This window comes from Pseudoliparis swirei, chromosome 20, assembly GCF_029220125.1.
Source record: "Pseudoliparis swirei isolate HS2019 ecotype Mariana Trench chromosome 20, NWPU_hadal_v1, whole genome shotgun sequence".
In the NCBI taxonomy this organism is placed as follows: domain Eukaryota; kingdom Metazoa; phylum Chordata; class Actinopteri; order Perciformes; family Liparidae; genus Pseudoliparis; species Pseudoliparis swirei.
In genome coordinates this window covers 13,478,222-13,488,284 of record NC_079407.1, presented here as the reverse complement: position 1 = coordinate 13,488,284, position 10,063 = coordinate 13,478,222, and the positions used below count along the sequence as shown (strand labels likewise).

The following is a 10,063-nucleotide window of genomic DNA, read 5'->3' as shown; positions in this document are numbered from 1 at the left end:
ATTTGGGCGCATTTAACCCACTTGGTTCAACAATTCCAAAGGTACGTAGCTATTTTTGGGCGGCTAATGTTGTGGTAATGTTATTTCAACCTGCTAGCTAGCAGATAGATGATGCTAATCTTAGCTGTGGTAATGTCATTTCTACCTGCTAGCGAGCTAAATCTGGTTAAAACATTAGGTAACAAAGTAAGATTAATTACTGCAGATTAATCACTGTATTTGAGTGATTGTTAATGGTTAGTGGTTATCTTTCAAATGATGCCTGTGAGGCACTTGACGTTGAGACTGGTTGACTTCCAGGCTGCTTTGGAATAAGGATACCTCTGAGGCAGCCACCAGTTTTGGATAACTCTGAGGCATCATAGGTAGTGTTGACTGCCAGGCTGCCTAGTCGTTGGTATACAGGTTAACTCACAGGCATCCAGTTGGTTTTAGATACCTGTAAGGCATCTAGACGGACATTAAGAGGGCTGACTCCCAGGCTGCTTCCTAACACTGGTTAGCTCTCAGGCAGCCAATTAGCTTTGGATGCCTGTGAGGCACTTGATGTTGAGACTGGTTGACTTCCAGGCTGCTTTGGAATAAGGATACCTCTGAGGCAGCCACCAGGTTTGGATAACTCTGAGGCATCATAGGTAGTGTTGACTACTTTATATCAATAAATAACTACTTTAAAGACTTTAAAGACTACTTTATATCAATAAAGAACTTCAGAAAGCCAGCTCCAAACTATTACACCCCAGTGTCAATAAGTGTTTCATTGTCACATTGGTATGTGCATCAAATCTGAATTTAATACTGTGTTCGTGTCATGATATGTCTTTCCCATCTCTGTTAAGGCGAAGCCAAGGACCTGTGCTCCTCCGTCGGTGCTCTGGCTGCCAGGAGCATCGAATTTAAAGAAGTGGCCATGCTGCCGGCATCAGACCCCACTGTGGCCACAGGGAGAGCCACGGAGTTCAAGTAATTTGCAATATTCCACATCCTATATCTGGGCTCTGACAGGTTTAATAGACATTATTTATCCTGAATTTATGTTTATCTTTTCCTCCAGACAACAGCTCCAGCACCTCGCCAACCAGGTGAGGTCAAATGAGCAATTTGACCTCCTCACGCACACCTTGGGGCCAGGAATGGTAGAGGTGGTGGTGGATATTTTTTAAAAGTGTGTTGACACACACATTGAAAATATTAACAATTAGCAATTTGTTGTTTGTTGTGTTCATTAATTAAATATCTTCATGTTCTACATCACTGTGTATGTGTCGTGAATTGGAAGTGTATTGAACTTGGCATCTTGATTTAACTAGTCTGATAATTTAGCTAGCTGGGCCTGAAATCGCATGGTGTAAATTACAGATCCGACATGTTAGGCATGTGGATTAAGGCAAATAGTCATGGTAACACAATATGTCAACACTAATTTCTACAGCTTCACATAAGGGTTTATTCCAGTAGAGTGTTACAAGTTAATGAAACCCCAACTTACATTAATTTTTTTTTTAAATGTATCGTCAGAGGACACACACATGATGGAGGAGAGACATGACTGATGGGGTGTGACATATTCTTTATTGAAAATAAAGGCCAAATACAACCCTCATACACAGTAAAATGGTAAAAACAAAATTTCACACGCAAACAGCTTAGTTTACTAAGCACTAAGGATGGCAGAATTTAATACACTATAAATATTATCTAAATATTTTATTGGGGCAGTGTGGGACAGGTCGGAAAACTGGGGAAAGACTAGTTACGGGTTCGCTGTCTTCGCCTGCGCTTAAATGCCCCGTCGTGATGGACAGTTTGTATCTGCCGCTTGTTGTGGTCTGTCTGAATAGTTTGCAATCAGGTGGAGCAGTCCTCCTCCTGATCTCCTCCACCGTTATCTGGTATCTTTGTAAAAATAATTTCTGAGTCACACTCAAAGAAGGTTTCAATGTTTCAACAATATTATTCGTAACAATATTAGGATTTCATCTTCTTTACATACAGTACAGTATTGTACACATGTAATGTCTGTACATAGCCCTTCTGTCTTTACTGCCATCCCAACAGATGTTCCTATAACCCAAAACTGTGATGGGCTCTGGGGAAACCAGTCACATGGTGAAAAGGGACATTGTTGAGATTAGAGTGAAAATACTAGTAGGTCGAAACTCAGTATTTTGGTGAAATTGGGTTTTGATTCAATTATTATTCTATAACATGTCTATCATCCCTAAACATATCTACTTGTTTTCATTAATTGAATGTGTTAAAATGTGCTTTATTCAACCAGCCAGTCTATTTAGAACCCCTCTCTTTAAAGTTGTTTTGTCAAAATTCTATTCCATGAAATCTAACTGATCAGCTGACTTTGGGCAATCATAACATTTGAAACAGACAAATAATGAAAACATATTTGAAACAAGCTTGAAGTCAGCTTCCAAAGGTCAAATTTCACCATGTGACTGGTTTTCCCAGATCCCATCACAAATGGTCTCAGCACTGTTACTACCACACTACCACTAAAAATATAAACCTGTCTTGAAGAAACCTATGCCTAGCTGTGCACTTCACCTTTGCTCCGATGCCCTGAGCATGTCCTCAAAAGGCTGTGGACATTCTGAAATGCCGGCTGGGATGGGGCAGTAGGGCTTGGTGGAGCAGCAGGGCCGGATGGGGCAGGAAGGGTGGATGGAGCAGCAGGGCTAGATGGGGTTGGGGCTGGGCGAGGCTCCACCAACCAGTGGTGACTGGTGGAAAATTGCGATCTTTGCAGATGGTCCTATAAAGTAACAAGAAGTAACCAAATTTGCTATATGAGGAGATGAACTAGTGTTGTAGTACTCGAGTCCAGATGGCAAGATAAAGAATAACTTACCACCTTTTGACACCTGCAGGGCCTTCCGCTTCCGTCCTACTGTATAAAGACATTGCAAGGAAATAATAAGTATTTTTGGGGGAATTATTGAAGTCATTGTTAAATGTCAGTGTGTGAAAGAGACTTTTTTTAGTCATTAAAGTAGGTCTAGGTTGAACCTTACCCTTCCTGGGCGCCATTTCTTCATAAACTGAAAGAGAAAGGCAATATGAGTGTGATTAGTATTATCACATAATGTTAGGCATATGCAATGTTAAAAATAATCTGGCAGATTTATTCAATAGGCCTATCTGTATGAGGAGGCATGAGGACAATTTAACTAAGGGATATCAGTCTACAGTCAACCAGTCTCAACGTCAGGTGCCTCACAGGCATCCAAAGCTAATTGGCTGCCTGAGAGCTAACCAGTGTTAGGAAGCAGCCTGGGAGTCAGCCCCTCTTAATGTCCGTCTAGATGCCTTACAGGTATCTAAAACCAACTGGATGCCTGTGAGTTAACCTGTATACCAACGACTAGGCAGCCTGGCAGTCAACACTACCTATGATGCCTCAGAGTTATCCAAAAACTGGTGGCTGCCTCAGAGGTATCCTTATTCCAAAGCAGCCTGGAAGTCAACCAGTCTCAACGTCAAGTGCCTCACAGGCATCATTTGAAAGATAACCACTAACCATTAACAATCACTCAAATACAGTGATTAATCTGCAGTAATTAATCTTACTTTGTTACCTAATGTTTTAACCAGATTTAGCTCGCTAGCAGGTAGAAATGACATTACCACAGCTAAGATTAGCATCATCTATCTGCTAGCTAGCAGGTTGAAATAACATTACCACAACATTAGCCGGCCCAAAAATAGCTACGTACCTTTGAAATTGTTGAACCAAGTGGGTTAAATGCGCTCCAAATGCGCTCCAAGTGGGTTTGGCTCCAAATGCGCGGGTTTGAATATGCAATGCGCTCCAAAAAGTGGATTTGAATATGCGCTCCGCTCCAAGTGGGGGTAGCGCATTGATTGGATCAGAGTTTTGGGGGGCGGGACCACCTTCCGGCGCCTTCCAGGCAGCGGCTGCCTGGAAGGCGCCGGTGAGGGCTCAAAACACCATCGAGCACTTGTAAAGCGCTTTTCTAGTCTTCTGACCACTCAAAGCACTTTAACACTACATGACATCATTCACACACTGCTGGGAGGACCTGTGGTTCCACATGCGTATCAGGCCTACCTAACATTCACACACCCTAGGCACATCTATATATGTGCCCAAAGCCACATCGGCATGGGCTAGTGGAGCCTGATTGAAGGACGACCCTGCTCGCCCTTAATACATGGTATGGGAATCATTATATGTGAACGTGAATGTTGTTCTTCAACGCCACAGCAAAAAAAGTGCTGCTGCAATTTTAGGCAGTTATTTTAAATTTAGTTCATGCCATTCTAACTTGTACTCACAAAACATGTTTCTTTAATAATAGAAATCCTAAGTGTTCGGAAAATGTAGTGCAATTGTTAGAGCGTAGCAAAATTAGATGGCTGGTAAAGCAATTATTTTGCGAACGAACTTCTCTCTTTCTCTCCTCTTTCCGGGAGACCTTTTGTAATGATTTGGCTGGGAGCCACGGGAAGTAGGACTCAATAGCAGACCATAGAGACGAGGTAGTCGGATTCGAGAAAACAAAGTTCTTTACTGGCAAACATTTAGAGACGAACCGACACAGACAAGAGGTCGACACAGACTAAATACACAGAGGAACGAGGCACAGGTGGAAACAATGAGGGTGGGGTCAGCAATCAGGGCGGCGAGGAGGAAGGAGTCTGCAACGAGAGACAAGGTGAGTGACAGCCAACACAACAGAAACAGACAGTGAACACAGAACTACCCAGAAGATCTGGGTGTAACACCTTTATTCTCTGATCACCTGTAAAATACAAGCTTGCATGCGATTGCAATCACAGCGGGAGTCCTCTCCAATAACACCGGTTGAACACTCCATAAACTTTAATTGTTATGCAGATGATACTCAACTATATCTATCGATAAAACCAGAGGAGAGCAACCAACTCGGTAAAATTCAAGCATGTCTTAAAGACATAAAAACATGGATGACCTGCAACTTCTGGATGTTAAACTCAGACAAAACCGAAGTAATTTTAATCGGCCCTGAGCACCTCAGAGATCAATCATCTGGTGATGTGGTTTCTGTAGACGGCATTGCCCTGGCATCCAACACCACTGTGAAGAATCTGGGCGTTATCTTTGATCGGGACTTGTCCTTTAACTCCCACGTAAAGCAAATCTCAAGGACTGCATTCTTTCATCTGCGTAATATTTCAAAAATCAGGCACATCTTGTCTCAAAAAGATGCAGAAAAATTGGTGCATGCGTTCGTTACTTTGAGACTGGATTACTGCAACTCCTTATTATCAGGCTGCTTTAATAAGTCTCTTAGGTCCCTCCAGTTGATCCAGAATGCTGCAGCTCATGTTCTCACTAAAACTAAGAAAAGAGATCACATCACTCCTGCACTAGCTGCTCTGCACTGGCTCCCAGTAAAATCAAGAATCACTTTTTAAATTCTTCTCTTAACATACAAAGCCTTGATTGGTGATGCACCATCATATCTTAAGGAGCTTGTAGTACCATATTGCCCCACTAGAGAGCTGCGCTCACTAAATGCGGGACTACTTGTAGTTCCTAGAGTCTTAAAAAGTAGAATGGGAGCCAGAGCCTTTAGTTATCAAGCTCCTCTTTTATGGAACCAGCTTCCAATTTCAGTCCGGGAGGCAGACACAGTCACCTCGTTTAAGAGTAGACTTAAGACCTTCCTCTTTGACAGAGCTTATAGTTAGGGCTGAATCAGGTTCACCTGGTCCAGCCCCTTGATATGCTGCTATAGGCTTATAGCTGCCGGGGGACATTTTAGGATGCACTGAGTACCTATCTCCTCTTTTTTCTCTCTTTAGGGATGAATTTTCATCTCTCCATCACACATTACTAACTCTGCTTTCTCCCCGGAGTCCTTTTGACTTCACGTCTCATGGGGTCATCGGACCCTATGAGACGGCATAGATCCTATCTGCCTGATGGATCATCGAGGTCTGGGTCGTGGAATTCCTGCTACCAACTACGCCACTGCCCTGTTGAGACTCCGCCCACTGTTGAGACTCCGCCCGCTCCTCCTCTCTACCTCCATCTGCCTGATGGATCGTGGAGGTCTCCATCGTGGAATATGCCTACGATGAACTATTCATACACTCTGTCATATTCATTGAATGTATTTTACCTCTAAATCTGTCCTTCTGTACACATTACATCTATTGCATCTGTCCATCCTGGAGAGGGATCCTCCTCTGTTGCTCTCCTGAAGGTTTCTTCCCTTTTTTCCCCCTGAAGGGTTGTTTGGGAGTTTTTCCTGATCTGATGTGAGGTTTTGGGGCAGGGATGTCTATGTGTACAGATTGTAAAGCACTCCGAGACAAATTTGTAATTTGTGAAATTGGGCTATACAAATAAACTGAATTGAATTGAATCGTTGTGGATTTACATATATTAGTACATTGATATTTGACGGTTGAACTATCTATAAGGGTAAATTCGCAAATATGAATTTTCTTTTTGCAACTTTTGAATAAACCCGGACATTTTGCCTTGGCTGACTTTCATGTAGCTCTAGTATAAACATCATCTAGGTCCACCTAGATAAGGCAAGTTGTTTTGTATCGCAAATTTCAACAAGGCAATTAAAGTGCTTCACATGAAACCATTAAAAGCATCGAAATACCCAGCTCACTCTCAAGGGCTATGCCACTTGTAGGCAACATAGAATTCCCTCCCTCGATATGGGACAGTGGATTTCGACAGTGGGCTGTAAAAGGTCTTAAAACCATCAACCAATTATTTGATGTAACAGAACTCAAATCATTTTCTCAGCTGCAAGAACAATATACACTTCCATCAATGGACCCTTCAAATGAGACACTACATTACAACCCATAAAGACAGACAATTAGTTTTAAAAAAAACTAATGTAATGGAAGACTATTTTATTAGTATAGCAGAAAACGGCTTTCCAACTAAAAAAACCAAGTCTCCCACATATATAGAAGACTTACAGCTGACAAAACACAGAATACATTGAACACCAAGGAAAAGTGGGAATTGGAATTAAATGTGCAACAAATGTCAAAGGAATCAATAGCCAATTATGTTAAGAATTTGATTGGAAACTAAAAATCTGATATTTTAATACACCTCTTGTAATCTCTTCATATGTGAAGAATCCTTCAGCTCCATTATGCGGGAGAAAATGTGGAAAAATAGGAAATCACACGCATATATTTTGGGACTGCCCAGTTGTCAAAGGTTTTTGGAAAAATATTTGAAAAGAAATCGAAAGAATTATTGAAGTGGAGGTACCCTCAGACCCATTAATATATGTGCTGGGGTCTATACCAAGAGATTTAGGGGACACCAATCTGAGGTATATTCTACGTATACTTTTAATGATTGCCAGAAAAACAATAACTCTGAACTGGAAAGATGCAAAACCACCAATCATAATTCAGTGGAGACAGAGATTAAAACAGGTCCATACAATGGAAAAAATGATTGCAAAACTACAAATGACATTAGATATCTTCACAAGAAGATGGGCGTGCGTGACGTTATATCTAGAGTCGATATTGGATGAAGATGTTATAACTGAGAAGTGACTTTTTTTTCGTCCCGATGTGCGCGCACACGCCGGCAAGGAGCTCTGCGGCGCGCGAGACAGAGAGACGAGGAGTGTTAACGCGACTCGTAGAGACAGAAATGACATGCTGCTGGTTAGAGACGATCAACATCAGATCGGTCAAGTACGCAAAGGCGCGAAGTAACACAAGTGGCATTACGCATTGTTGATTATTTTCGCCCATGCGTACCTGCGTACCAGCTATGTGCACCCCTGTATATATAAATATATTTTATTTTTTTCTAGATGTCAAGGACGAATCTGTTTGTGGAAAATGCTAAATAAAAAGTTATTATAAAAAAGCATCAAAATATAATGTAAAAACTATAAGCTCTGTCAAAGAGGAAAGTCTTAAGTCTACTCTTAAACGAGGTGACTGTGTCTGCCTCCCGGACTGAAAAGTGGAAGCTGGTTCCATAAAAGAGGAGCTTGATAACTGAAGGCTCTGGCTCCCATCCTACTTTTTAAGACTCTAGGAACTACAAGTAGCCCCCAGTTCGTGAGCGCAGCTCTCTAGTGGGGTAATATGGTACTATATAGGGGCGGCTGTAGTGGGGTAAGAGGGCCGTCCTGCAACCGCAAGGTTGTGGGTTCGATCCCCGCTCATCCCCATTAGTTGCAAGTCGAAGTGTCCTTGAGCAAGGCACTGAACCCCCAGTTGCTTCCCGGGCGCATCACTGCAGCCCACTGCTCCTTAATAACTAAGGATGGGTTAAATGCAGAGAACTAATTTCCCCTTTGGGATTAATAAAAGTGTATATTTATTTATAAGCTCCTTAAGATATGATGGTGCATCACCAATCAAGGCGTTGTAGGTTAAGAGAAGAATTTTAAAAGTAAGCAGGCCATACAATTATGTTTTAGAATATTTTTTTAATTTGGGCCCAAGTCCGCTCCAGACCAGCAGGGCCCAAGAAAAAACAAACATTGTCAATAACACACCATCATTTCCCTAAGAAGGTGAATAAAGTATCTTGCATTCTATAGATGGAACATTTACATTATAAGATTATAGTTTCGCATTCACACTTCTGGCTCTTTTTTGCTGCTGCAACTGTGTTTCTTTTAGACAGATTGTGTCTTTCACTTTTTATGCAATGGTGTAGTTTTCTCTTCGTCCGTAAAGTAGGCTGACAGCAGACCTGTCCATGTTTGTGAATGGTGATATGATGCAAACCCCGCCCCTTTTATGTGAACACGCTTATTGCCAGATTGAGAATCTCTGGGTTGACTTACCAAATGAATAACTAGCCGGATCACAGTTGTTAGGGTTGGTCAAGACAGATAACCAAAAGACCCCTTGGGGATGTTGAACTCGCTTGGTCGTACACGGCCTTGATTGGAAAACCTGTGAAAAAAACGAGCAACATGACTGCAGTTAATAAGATCAGTGTGGTCCAGCAGGCATGTGTAATTCTTACATATTGCCCAGAGGGACACAGAACAAGCTCATTCAGGCCGTCTGAGAGAACATGTTCATCAGGCCGACTCTTAGCTTTTGCTTGCTCCGTTGTTTTCAGCTCCTTGTTCATGTTCTCTTTAAATGGGCTTAACAGAGAGTGTGTACCCTTTCAATATGGTGAGCTAGCTGACAGATACTTGTAAGACCTTCTATTTCACACTTGGCGTATTCTGTAGATGAGGAAATAGTCAACTTTAAACTGAAGGATTTGTCACAGTAGCTGAGAGGTTTGTAGTCAAACCAGCTTGATCCTGGTCCTCTTTGCATGGACTTTTTTCATGCTCTCCTGTCCCAGACAACCCAAAAACACACTAATTATTTTATTTGGAAACTGTGTGTGCCTTTTCCTTTTTTACTCCTTTTTTTCCCGAAAGGGCCTTTGGTGTTTCTTCTTAATGCATGCAGCAATAGTTGAGCATCAATGTTATGAAAAAAAAGTAAATTACAGTAGACAAAATGATAATGGTTTCGGGGGTCTCGGGGGTCGCCAGCTGTTTGCAGACTATGTGTTCATGTTGGCCCCCTCGGGCCGTGACGTGCAGCATTCACTGGGGCGTTTTGCAGCTGAGTGTGAAGAGGTGGGGATGAGAGTCAGCGCCTTCAAATCTGAAGCCATGCTGCTCTGCTTGAAACAGGTGGATTGCTCCCTCCAGGTGGGGAGTGTCTACCCCAAGCGAAGGAGTTCAATTATGTCGGGGTCTTGTTCACGAGTGAGGGTAAGATGGAGCGGGAGATCGACAGGCGGATCGGTGCGGCTGCATGTCACAACAGATTCTATCAGAAATCCATAACATTTAAAAAAAACAGCGTGTCGGAGAAACTCAATGGGCAATGCATGTCATTCTCTTCTCTGTCTCCATGACAACTCACATTATACGCTTCATGTTAATTTGAGGAGGAAAATGAATTCATGAAATTTGCAACAATGACATTTTAGGTGGGATTATTTAATTGCCATGTTGCTCCAGAGATCTTGCTGCTTGTGATGGTGTTGTTGAGAATACAC

The 10,063-nt window shown here is 42.2% G+C and overlaps 2 long non-coding RNA genes across 2 annotated transcripts; one reads left to right on the top strand and one right to left on the bottom strand.

The window, feature by feature from the left end:
• Positions 1 to 838: 838 nt before the first annotated feature.
• On the top strand, positions 839 to 1,249 carry LOC130210776 (uncharacterized). Its single transcript, XR_008834855.1, has 2 exons — positions 839 to 963; positions 1,055 to 1,249. It is a non-coding gene; the product is annotated as an uncharacterized LOC130210776 (long non-coding RNA).
• Positions 1,250 to 2,715: 1,466 nt separating this feature from the next.
• LOC130210775 (uncharacterized) lies at positions 2,716 to 3,968 on the bottom strand. Its single transcript, XR_008834854.1, has 3 exons — positions 3,030 to 3,968; positions 2,867 to 2,905; positions 2,716 to 2,770 (listed from the first exon to the last, which is right to left on the bottom strand). It is a non-coding gene; the product is annotated as an uncharacterized LOC130210775 (long non-coding RNA).
• Between the last annotated feature and the right edge of the window lie 6,095 nt (positions 3,969 to 10,063).